Source organism: Oxyura jamaicensis, chromosome 5 (assembly GCF_011077185.1).
Source record: "Oxyura jamaicensis isolate SHBP4307 breed ruddy duck chromosome 5, BPBGC_Ojam_1.0, whole genome shotgun sequence".
Lineage (NCBI taxonomy): Eukaryota > Metazoa > Chordata > Aves > Anseriformes > Anatidae > Oxyura > Oxyura jamaicensis.
Window position 1 is genome coordinate 52,479,834 of NC_048897.1, and position 12,060 is coordinate 52,491,893.

At 42.7% G+C, this 12,060-nt stretch overlaps 1 long non-coding RNA gene across 2 annotated transcripts in view; it reads left to right on the top strand.

The window, feature by feature from the left end:
* The first annotated feature begins 215 nt into the window (after positions 1 to 215).
* Positions 216 to 12,060, top strand: part of LOC118168428 — a 15,766-nt gene continuing 3,921 nt past the window's right edge. The window contains exons 1-2 of one of the 2 annotated variants that reach the window (XR_004751554.1): positions 216 to 243; positions 9,674 to 9,816. This is a non-coding gene — a long non-coding RNA (uncharacterized LOC118168428). Of the gene's footprint in view, positions 244 to 9,205; positions 9,227 to 9,673; positions 9,817 to 12,060 lie in introns of those variants that run through there. The other variant, XR_004751555.1, reaches the window with a different exon arrangement.

The following is a 12,060-nucleotide window of genomic DNA, read 5'->3' on the forward strand; positions in this document are numbered from 1 at the left end:
AGAGAAAATAAACTAAGGAACACCCTCAGCTAATGTTTATCAGCTGGAGGTAAAGATGAAATGATAGAAATGAAAATGGTGAAAACCATTGAGGGATTGTCCTGGACCTGATAGGAGTGAAGCACGTGCTGGCTGGTTGCATGCTGCACTGCAAGGAGTGGAAGATTGCCAAGGTCTCATCTCTTTTGCCATGTCTCCGTGTCTGTCCTGGTAAAATCAGTACCAGAAAACTCTTCATGAGAGGTAAATCTACTACTCTTTTTGTACCTGGGCGATCACCAACCGCATGAAGTTCAATAAGAGCAAGTGCTGGGTCCTGCACCTGGGACAGGGAAACCCTGGCTGCATGTACAGACTGGGCGATGAGACGCTGGAGAGCAGCCTAGAAGAGAGGGATCTGGGGGTCGTGGTAGACAGCAAGTTGAATATGAGCCAGCAGTGTGCCCTGGCAGCCAGGAGGGCCAACCGTATCCTGGGGTGCATCAAGCACGGCATCGCTAGTAGGTCAAGGGAGGTGATTGTCCCGCTCTACTCTGTGCTGGTGCGGCCTCACCTCGAGTACTGTGTGCAGTTCTGGGCACCACAGTATAAAAAGGACATGAAACTGTTGGAGAGTGTCCAGAGGAGGGCTACGAAGATGGTGAAAGGCCTGGAGGGGAAGACGTACGAAGAACGGCTGAGGTCACTGGGCCTGTTCAGCCTGGAGAAGAGGAGGCTGAGAGGAGACCTCATCACAGTCTACAACTTCCTTGTAAGGGGGTGTCGAGAGACAGGAGACCTTTTCTCCATTAACACCAGTGACAGGACCCGCGGGAACGGGGTTAAGCTGAGGCAGGGGAAATTTAGGCTTGACATCAGGAGGGGGTTCTTCACAGAGAGGGTGGTTGCACACTGGAACAGGCTCCCCAGGGAAGTTGTCACTGCACCGAGCCTGTCTGAATTTAAGAAGAGATTGGACTGTGCACTTAGTCACATGGTCTGAACTTTTGGGTAGACCTGTGCGGTGTCAAGAGTTGGACTTGATGATCCTTAAGGGTCCCTTCCAACTCAGGATATTCTATGATTCTATGATACCATTTCTCCTTTGTGTGTGTGTGTGTCTGTGCAGTCCTGCTCCCTCGTCCCTGAATTTATCTGGGGTTTAGCATTAGTTGAGGAGTAGTTGACAGATACATAGTGCAGTGCACGTTAGTGCTCACCTTTCTGACTGCCAATGGCATGGTACTAGATCCTGACCTTCAATTATGTCCTAAAATCACTGGATCTGAAGGGAGATCCCCAGTTGCTGGATGTGGTTCATCTTCATTGTATAGAAGTCTTCTTTCCTTCTCTCTAGCAGGAGAAACGCCCAGAAACCCTTCAGTACCTGTCAGATCTTCCTTCTTCTTTCAGCCTATATGAGTCAAGGTTGACTTGAACCACCTATTTTCATGCTTTCATTGTTCTCTGGAGCAATTCCTGGTGCTGTGAGAGGGAGAGACAAAAATCAGGCCTACAATTCCAGTAGGAATGTGCTTAGAGCATCTTCCCTCCTTGTTTGCGTCATGTTGTTAGTGATGATTGACATGATACCTCACTTGGCAACAATAATTACAAGGCAGCTGTAATTACATAGTAGTTGGGGTGACAACCCATGGAGGAGAAAGCTGGGGAGGAAGAGTGAGGGCTCTGCTACGTGTGATGGTGCAATAACAGAACTGAATGACCCAAGGAGCTTCAAGGAAGAGGTCCTGAGGATGTCCTGTACCTGCCCAAGCTCTGAATGGCCAGACTGAGGCATTACTTCCCTGCTGAGTCTTAACTGTGCCCTGGTGATGTTTCATGGTTGGTACTCATCTCTCCTTCTGTTCCCCACTTTCTGTTTTGTCCTTTCACTTTACTTATTTTTTTTCCTGGTCCAATAATGCTTAGGTCCTATTCTTAGGAGCAGCCTATTTAGAATGAACTTTAAAAAGGATGGTTAAAAATCAACTTTTGCATAAGCACTTGGATTTTATTAGAGCATAGCCTATGACAGCACGGGGAGTCTGTGCAGTCAAGCCTCTCACTTTTCTTTTCTCCACACGGAACCTACCAGCTTGCCTCTGTGTGCATTGCCATTCTTGTTCTCTCTGTGCAGCTCTGCAAAGGTCAGTCTTGACCTGTGGCACAGCAGCAGCTCTGCTTTGATTCTTTCTGCATTCCATGTCTTGGGATAATGTCTAAAAGTCTTGAAGCCATTTTCAATGCTTACAGATGATCTTTTTGGATCTGATTCAGTGTCCACTGATGCTGCATCACTGATGTTTTTAAGTGATGGTAAAAAAATGATATCACATCACAGGGCATATTGGTAAAGTGAAAGACTTCAATGATTACCACAGCTTCCTTTGGGCAAACTTGTGATGCCAATGGTTGAACGCAAAAAATCTCCAAAACCTTTGCTTCCACCTCAGTATAAGTAAAATCAGAAACTGCTATAAAAATCTAATTGTTTTGTGTGAAATATTTCTGTCTTTTGATACATTTAGAAATTGTGTGCAAGACACATGGCTGGTGATATTCTCATAGCATGCATGGAAATTAATGCATTGAAGCCTCCCTCTCGAGAATCAGACCTAAAATGCACATAAAATAGAAAATTTCTACAAAATAAAATACGGCTGCAATAAGCCTTTCAGAAAATAAGTAGGCCACAAAGCTGTTGTTTTCTCCCCAACTCTGGCAAAACTAATTAAGCATATTTATCCGGCTAAATAGTTTGGTGTGTTGCAATAAAATGATTCTGCATCACACTGGCCCTCAGTGCTGGTTTATTTTTAGTCTCTCTTTGCTAGTCTCTCTTATTTTTTTGCAAGAAGCAGAATATTTCCAAGTACACATTTGATTTAAGTTTGGGGGCAGCCTAGCTTATATGGGTCTTTTTGCCAAATTACACACTAATTCCCAGGATTTTTCTGATTGCTTAGAATAACAGATATTTTAAAGCTTAACAGAGGGGCTTTGATCAGCTTGACATCTTTGTCTTTTGACAGTCTAACAAATAGCTTGCCAGTTTGCAGGTAGCTTGCCTGAATAGCAGCCCAGCATTGCAGAAGCTGTTTGCTCATTATACTCAGGGGCTGTGTATAATAAGCAGTATATTGAAGTTTTTTCCACATGTTGATATTTCCCAATGCAAACCCAAAGAAACAGCAATACCCCAGGGAGCTCCTGACAGATCTGATTTTAAAATAGAGCTGGGCAAATCATTTGCAAGGGAAAAACAAAACAAAAGCAAAACCAAAAACAAATCAAAACAAACAAACCCCCCCGCAGTACTACAAAGTGCTGGATTTTGACTATGTGTCTATTAGTGATTTACTGCTGAACTCTCTCTGTTTTAAATTTTTATTCAGAAAATGGTCTGTATTCAGTCTCTTAATGGCACTGCGAGCTCTGTCTTTGTTCTGTAAAGAATGTATCCTTCAAATACAAAAGACCAAACTCCCAACTTCTGCTCCCCTCATAAATGCCAAAAGCTGCTGAGAAATTGAGAGAAAACACTAAAGTTGTGTTTTTCTTTCCCCCCAACATTTTCTTAACTTAATCTGATAAATGCCAGCCTCAACAGAAAGATTTTCTGAGGAGCATGGCTCAAATGGAGACCAAGCTGGAGGAGCAGGACAGAAAAGTGGAGTAACCTCTTCTCTTTTTCTAGTGAGGTTCCAGGGAAAGAAGATGTTGAGCCAATTTCTTTCTCTGTCTCATGCAATGGGTGTTCAAGCCCTATCTTAGGGGAACAAAAATATTATGTCTGTCAGAATAGGTGAAAGCAGTTGAAAGGACAGCTGATGAGAGATCTCCAGCAGCCTCCTGGACGTGGTGCTGGGCACCCTGCTTGGGGTGACCCTGTTGGGGCTGACGTTGGGCCAGAGGCGCCCAGATGTCCCTTCTGGCCTTAAACATTCTGAGGTCTGTGATTTAAACCCTTTTCTTGCCTGTTCCTTGATGCATACGTCTATATTTGTGCTTAGAAAATAGGGGCTGTTTTTTACCTATTTGAAGGAACAGATGTCCTTACAGAATTGTGTGTGTTAAATGGAGGGGTTACTGAAAAGTCCTTTCTAACCACATCTGTGCTGGGCAGCACGGCTCTGGACTTACAAGCCATGCAACTAAAACCTTGGAAATCCTACATCCGTCTCAGCCAAAAAGTGAGCCAATTAGCTCTCTGTTCATGCAGACAATGTTCCCTCAGTAAGAAGTCTGAACATGGTGTTTTTAATGTTCTGGAATGTTTATCAGCCTTTGCACCCTATGGCTTCGAATAACGTCCCTTAGCTGGAGAGAGTGATGCTTCTGGAAGATGCATCCATGACATATCTTCTGATGGCATTCACCTTGGCTGGAACTGAGTTGTCTTTCCTCCCTGTAAATTGTATCATCTTAAGAATTTGTTATGACTTCAGCTGCCATTACAGCTCTGTCATATTTCATTAACAGGCGATGTCAAATTAATGTGTAAATTGCAGATGCTCAAGATTCCTCCTAAATTTACCACCAGTTTCTGTCCACATGATGCGGATTGCCAAGCTGGCTTGAGTACTGACCAAACTACCACCAGCTACTTGGAACTATTCCATTAGATCAGAGCATCATCTGAATTTTTATAACAGTATTGCTTTTTTTCTCTTTTATCCATGCACCAAACTTGGGTTTAGTCTGTTGCTATTCACAGCTCTGGACATTTTAACTAAATTTGTGCAGAACCAGAACTGATGGGAACCCTTTGACTGACCATTTTTGGAATGGATTCCTTAGTCTATGGGATTACATAAAGGTACTGGAGTATATTTGAGATCTTGTGTTTTTGAAAGTATTTGTCATGGTGTAGACATTTCTCATTCTTTGTGTGAATCATCAACTTTGTAAATGCTTAAAATTCCTCAGAATAATGGTGTAGTCAAATCAAATGAAACAAACTCATTGAAAATATTTGCGTGTTAAACATCACTTTTCACTTGGAAGGCAGGTCTCTGACACGCATTGCTTAGCTGAGTCATTTGGAAACAGCAAGTCTAATAACCAGCTCTCAGCAGACTGTGGTTTCCCTTGTGTTCAAAGAGGTGGGCTGGCTGTTGCTGCCAGGCTGTTGGGTTGCAGTACAAACTGTCTCTCCTGAGCTGTTTTCAGAATCCCCAGAAGCATTTCCTTCAAAATTCCCCGTTTTTTTTCCCTCTTTCAGCACTTGTCCATCCTCCATCAGCATCATTTTAGTTTTCCACTCCAGCCTCCTCTAATAGCCAAGGGAACTTGCTGCAGTCCTGGCCATCTGGATGTTATTTTTTGTATTGAAAAATTTGTTGCAAGATCACTTTTCAATTCTCACGCTGTTTTCATAGTTTATTTACAGATGCTAATAGATATAGTATCACATGCACCTTTCTCATTTTGTCATAACTTCTACTTCAACATGTAATAAGGAACTACAGTGAAAATTTGTTCCCTTGGATTGTACATGAATGTGTTGTGAATGGAGGATCATGTGTTAAGGACTTAAAGATTTGGCAGGATTTTATGGCAGGGAAAGTCCTCTATTCTGTGTGGACATATAGGCAGCTGACGGCATTTCTGGGTAACCAGAGGTAGCGGTTTCTAGAAGTCCAGCCTTCTACAGTACTAAAGCTCCCTCTCCAATGGTATTCAACTTTTCAACGAATGCTCAACTTTCCCTCCTTATAGTGCTTCTCACAGCTTCCTTTTCCAGATCGCGCTTTGACCAATATTTAATTTGTTGTCTAGTCTGCACACAAACCAGTCCTTGTTTTGCTACTTATTTTCAACACAGCAGCAAAAAACGAAAGCAAACAGGAACTTAATGAGACCTAATGAAAGGTGTTTCACAACAGGCAGACACTAAGTTAGGAGCGATGCTGAGAGAGGGCTGGGAGAGGCACACTGCACAAGACATCAGAGCAGGCAGCAGAGCTGTGGCGACTGACCACTTCCAGGCTTTGCTCTCAGGTACAGGCTGCTGACCTTGAGCCTTTGAGGTGACTGAGTAAGCTGTTTGGGGCTCTTATCATTGCTCTTTGGAAAGTGGCCTTTATTCTTGAATACTTTGTTCCAGGTGTGTGCCGCATTCGAACTTGATCTGTGTGTGTTTTGGATAACCTTTAATGAAGAGGCAGGGAAGGGCAGCACTGAGCCCGGCTGAGCAGAGGTCATTTGGGCAGTAACAGCAAACAGCTAACAGGAGAAATGATCACAGAGGAAATCTGGAGACTTCTTCCAGTTTGGCTTTTGTTCATCTGTTTGTTGGTTTCATTATCTCTGGATGTCTCCTACTTCTGTAGCAAATTAGGTTCCAAAGTCTTGAGGAATAAGTGACTACTTGTGAAATGTCACCAAACACTCCTGGATCGTTTACTGTGGCTCCAGATCTCACAGGGGAAGATCTAAAGGCCGGTGACATTGAGAAATAAGGACAGCAAAATGCAGACCACCGGAATTAGCAGAACAACAAGGATAAGGTGAATGATCCAATTGGCTTTTTTATGCTGAGCTAGATCAATGAAAGCAGCATAATGAAGGAGCAACTAGACAAAACGTCCTGCCGAAAAAGCAATTGAAGGCTGTTGCTCAGCTGAACGCGGATGAGCTCAGAAAAACAACAAAAATTGCTTCGGGAAAATGCTCTTCTCTGAGGGCTTTTTGTGGTGAACAAGTGGGATGTTCCCCAGTGGGGTTAAGACAAAAGGACAAACAGTTTCTTCCTGGATGAAGTGGCATCACTGAAAAATAGAAAAGATCTTGAGCATAAGAAATGCATTTGGTGACGAGTCAGACTGGACTAGCTGTAATCATTCCAGCACAAATCTACAGACCTGCAAGGCCTTCTAAATGCAGAAAGGAAGCACAAAATGGCACCAATACCTTAGAACTTCATGCTTTCTGCCCACCCTTTAGCTAGATGAAAGGATACTGTAGATAAGCAAGGAGAGAGGTGAATATTGAAAGGGAGAGATTTTATAGCACACCAGGCTTCTTACATACCAAGACGAAGGCTTTCTGGGTTGGATATCCAGGAACATCATTGTTACAGATCATTCATAATCTCAGCATGCTGGAGTTTAGGGACTAAGGCTCTAACAGGTATATCTAATTGGTTTGCCTAGCATTTTTGTTTATTGCAGTAGCAAAGGAGGACTTCCTAAGCATTTTTCTAAAACAGATTACAAAAAAGCATGGCTGGCATGTAGATTATCTGACATGGAACACCTTGCTTCATTCCACATGGAAAATAAAATGTATTTTAAAAAAATAATTGTAATTCCCTACTGAGCTGGGTAAATCTAGGCTGGAAATACATGGGGGTTGATGAGGTTGAAAAAGTCTATCACTGACTTGAAAGTAAGTTTGCATGTGGGAACTGATAGCTGTGGTCTTGCTGCATTTGCTTTGTGCAAACAGAATGTGGCACTGAGCAGCAACCTGTACGCTCAGAACTGTTGGAGAGTGGTTTCCCCAGAGCTTATGGCAATAGTCAACACAAGTTGCTGAGAAAAGGAGCCTGAAGTGGGAAACATTAACAAAACCTGGAAATAGTTAGCAACTAAATTCTCCATGGTCAAGAAAAAGAATAATGAAAGCTAGAAACCATTACAGCTAAGAAAAGATGAGAAAACAGTGATAAAACATGTAAGATTCAGAGAGAGATGATCTCAATGAATAAAAAAGTCGTAAATCATTTTTAATATAAATTGCGAGTAGTTAACGGGGGAAAATGCAGGGATTAATGAAGTATCAATGATGTAGAGCATTAGATAAAAAAGACCTTCTTTTGAAAATACAGTTAGAACAGGAAAAATACCAATCAGTTACAGGTTCACTGTGTTCATGCCACAGTCGAGCTGGAAGTGATGAAGCAGGAAAGTCACAGATGCAAAGCAGATAGTTCTGTTTATATTGGATAGTATTTGGCTGGGGTCAAAAATGAGCACTTCATCCATACATTGGGCTGATTTTGTCAATTTTCACCGACCTGGCTGGCAAAAAGAATAGCAGCCCAGAGAAAATGACTTTTCTTTCATGTTATATCTCTTTACAATGGATCCTTTTGATAGAGTGCAATCTGTCATTACACTAACTATCCGTTCAAGTGAAAAGGCATCCCTGATATGCTGTGTGGCAGAGCAAACATCCTAATGGATACAGAGGTACATTTCCACAAAGGATGGGAAAAAAAAATCCTGAGGGAGCAAACATTCATGTAGCATTTCTTTTTAACAGGGTGTGAGATCCCTTCAACTCCTTTGGAAATCTGAGCCAGAAATCCTATGATTTTATGCTTGGGCTGAAGAGATTGGAAAGGTGTCGGCTATGCTGCAGTGGCACTCCAGACATGCGAGGTTCTGGTTGTGAAGGGCTCTGTCAGGAGAGGGAATTAGTCTACCACACAGGGCATAATTGCATGCTATGCCATCTGACATGAGAGCAGTCGAGGGAAAGGGAAGATTTTTGCAGAGATAACAAATGGAGTACGAATGCTGTAAATAGAAGCTCTTCTCTTATGTGTTTTGTAGCTCATAGGCAAAAGGCACAGACAGACTGGAGAGAAATCAGTGGCCAAAGCAGCGTCAAAATACTGCAGTTGTGCTACAGCTTAAAAACTGTCATTTTGCATTCGCTGATTAAATGTGTAACAGTGTCTACTGTCAAACATGCAGTTGTGACATGTAATTTATTACCTGCAGGGAATCTATTTGAAAATGTGTAACATTTTGTATTATGTACTAATCATATGAAACTGTGTTGCATGGTGGAGATTAACCAGGGTTTGGTTTCCATACAGAGTCTTAGAGATAAATCTTGCCGTGTGCGTGGGGGTTGTTTCAATTATACAGTGCTTTTCTTTATTTTTAGCACTATAGAAATGTAATAATTTGGCTGGAGGAAGTCCAACCACATTGTAAAGTTAATGAATTTCTTAGCCGATCTTTTTTTCTTTTTTTTTTTAAGACGTTGTGTTCAGAAAGAGCCACTGAGCACAAAATTAATTGGGCAGGGTTACAAAATATCCAACTCAGATATCATAGGAGTCAATGAGAGAGGTTGTGTGGAGAAAGGCTTATTGCTTTTATCTCCTTGCATGTCACAGCCAGTGATGATGATGCTTTATATTGAAAATTAAAGGAGTGCTTCAAAGCCAATTTAGAAAGGAAAAGGAAAAACTGTTGTTGCAGGACTAAACTTGGTGGGAAATGTGGCTTATGTCTGCAGCACAGCCCCAGGGGCTTGCTGCTGCTAGGTGTTTGCTGGCCTGGCTCCGACCTTCTGCACAGCTCAGGGTGTGAAGTCAGCACAGTGCATGTGTGGTCCTCCTGCTCGCCATGGGGACAGCAGGTGCTTCACCTTGGGACTCACTCTGCAGCATCTCTGAAGCTTCTGCCTGCACTTTATTCCATCTTCTCCTGAAGTTGACATTCACTGCTTTTGCCTGTTAGAACAAAGCTACCAGTGTGCCCACTGGAGGCTGGGATATTTCTGAATACAAAACAGCTTCATATGTGAAGATCCCTGTTGATGTGACCTAGCATTAAACATTAAGTCTTAGTCCCCTGAGTTGTATCTACCAGCATAGTGAATGGAGGGTCAGAAGTCTATTCAGCCTGTCAGTCCAGCTATCCTTACTCCTCTCCCTGGACCACAGAAGAAAATAGAAAGATAAATCATGTTCTTTGGCATCTCAATGAACAGCCTAATGAGACTGAATGAACCCAGATCTGAGCACCAAACACAGCCCTTCAGTGCACATGTACCTGCACAAGCAAACCAAATGCAGAGAGCTTCTGGGTGAGTTTGGCAGAGGTCTTTTATTCTGGTCTTTACTTTCCTTAGCCCTGGCCAAGAGCATGCCTGAGAGGCTGGCCTGGGAGGAGTTATTTCTTTACCACCTTCTCATCTGAGCCTTTGATATTTTAAGGCAGTCGAAAGGCTTTGCTGAATTGTGTTACTGAATAGTGGCCTAAGGGTCTGTGTTCATCTTACTGCAAACAGAAACACCTTCAGGTACGGCCGCACTGACCACAGGAAGCTGGGTTATGTGGGACATGGGACGACGAGTCTCCACCAGTAAAAAGCTCTTCTTTCCTAGTAGGCTTCCACTTTCAGCGCAGCTTGTATCTCCTGATAGCATGGAAACAGCCCTAATTTTTTGTGGAACTTGAGCCAAAGTGTTTACCAGACTCGGTTTGCTTTAAAAAATAAAAAATAAAATAGAACGTTTAGCATTTAATATTGTAGTTTTCCATAACATTTGCATAAGCATTGTGTGAGTGCCTTAAGGCTCCTTACCAAAGATTCTATGCATTATCATCATACATATATTAACAGTGTGTTTGAACTCTGTAGCAAATTTTAATTTTTCTTTGTCAATATCAATGTTTCCGTTGCCTACACAAGATGGAACGAGCTCTGTATTTTCATTATATTTTTCAATTAACTTTTCTTCCCCTCATCAATGCTGTTGTGGATTAATTCATTCTCTTCACTTTTCTTCAAGAAAAAAAAAAAAATCATTATCTGATATGAAATATTTCAGTTCCATGGAAGAAAACTCTCTGTGAAAGGGAAAGCTAAAAATATGTAGAAAAGTGCCACATAGAAATGCACTAAAAAAGGCTTGATCATTTCAATGACCAGCCATGAGAGCAGTGGATTGGGCATCTCTGAAGAAGCCAGATGATTCAATGCCTCAAACAAACCCTAGAAATAACCCAAATGTGGCCTTCATGGGGGTACTTAGGATTGTGTCCAAAGACAATCTGGGAGCTTCCTTCCCTCTCTAGGGCAATGAAGGCTTTTGTACAGTTGCCACAGCACTTCAGTGGTAGGCCCATGGCTCCTGGATGTTGCCACAGGTCCACCAGCACAAGGAGAGAACTGCTTGGTTAATTATTGGATAAGTGTAGGGAAATCTATTTTTTCTGCCATTAGTGATGTACAATTTTCCATTTTCCAGACCCAAAAAGGAAACTCCCTTGAACTCCCTTTCAAGGTCATGGACAGCTTTGTTAATCCCTGTGAAAGAGTGTTAGGCTCAGTTATACCTCTGCTTTCGTGCTGTTTCTGGGGTCAATGATCCAGTTACTGACCTTTGGGGCAGGAGGTAGAGATAGCCCAGCTCACACCAGCAAAGTCTCCAAGAGAAATCCTTGTCCTTTGCTCGTCGAAGAATAACTTTTGCAGCAAGCTGGTTAGGCTGGCTTTTGTTCTCTCTAGATTCAGGTGGGTTGAACTCATTCCTCCCCCAGGAGGACACCCTTTTCTTGCCCAGCGGTGTGATTACTGCTTGGGAAAGCCCCAGCAGTCTGGTTATAGCCCGCTGTCGTACCTGAAACTGGGACATCTGGGCTTGGGCAAGGTGCAAGTGCAGGACAGAAAACCCTGAGCTGGTTAAAGCTTATCAACAGCAGCGGCAGAACAAAGGAGCAGGGGAGCAAGGGATGGAAGTTCAGGGAGGTTCAGGGACAGACAAGTAAGGAGTGGGGACCTCAACCTCCTCTGTCCCTCGTTTCTTCTTGGAAGTGCCAGCTGGCAAATCCTCAGCCTTAGGGTTGCAGGATGTTGTGTGCATGGGGCCTGCCACGCTTTTGATCCCTCAGTATTTAAGCATTGTCCATCTAAAAGAGGCCATGGAGTCATGGCCCTGCTCATTTGGAGGGTGTTTTGTTGTCTTCATAGGCAGTTGATTATTTAAGGTCACCATTGTCAAGCTTGTCCTGTAGGATGACAATGCTCATGGTGCCTCGTATGGGTACATGAGGAACCAGACAGTCTGTGGGCTTCAGGGTAAAGCACAATACACATTTAACACCAGATTTGGAGCACATCTCTGCATCTCCTGGGTAATGAACAACCTCTTCTTGAACATCTGTATTTCTCCCTTCTGTGGTCCTCTGTGATTTGGCTTGAAAGCAAATTGCAGCAAATTAGTGCCCACCCTGCTATGCAAAACAGCCATGTTTATTTTTTTTAGGCAAAGAAGAGCAATGTTTCTGTTTTTTTTTTTTTTTTTTTTTTTTTTTTTTTTTTTTT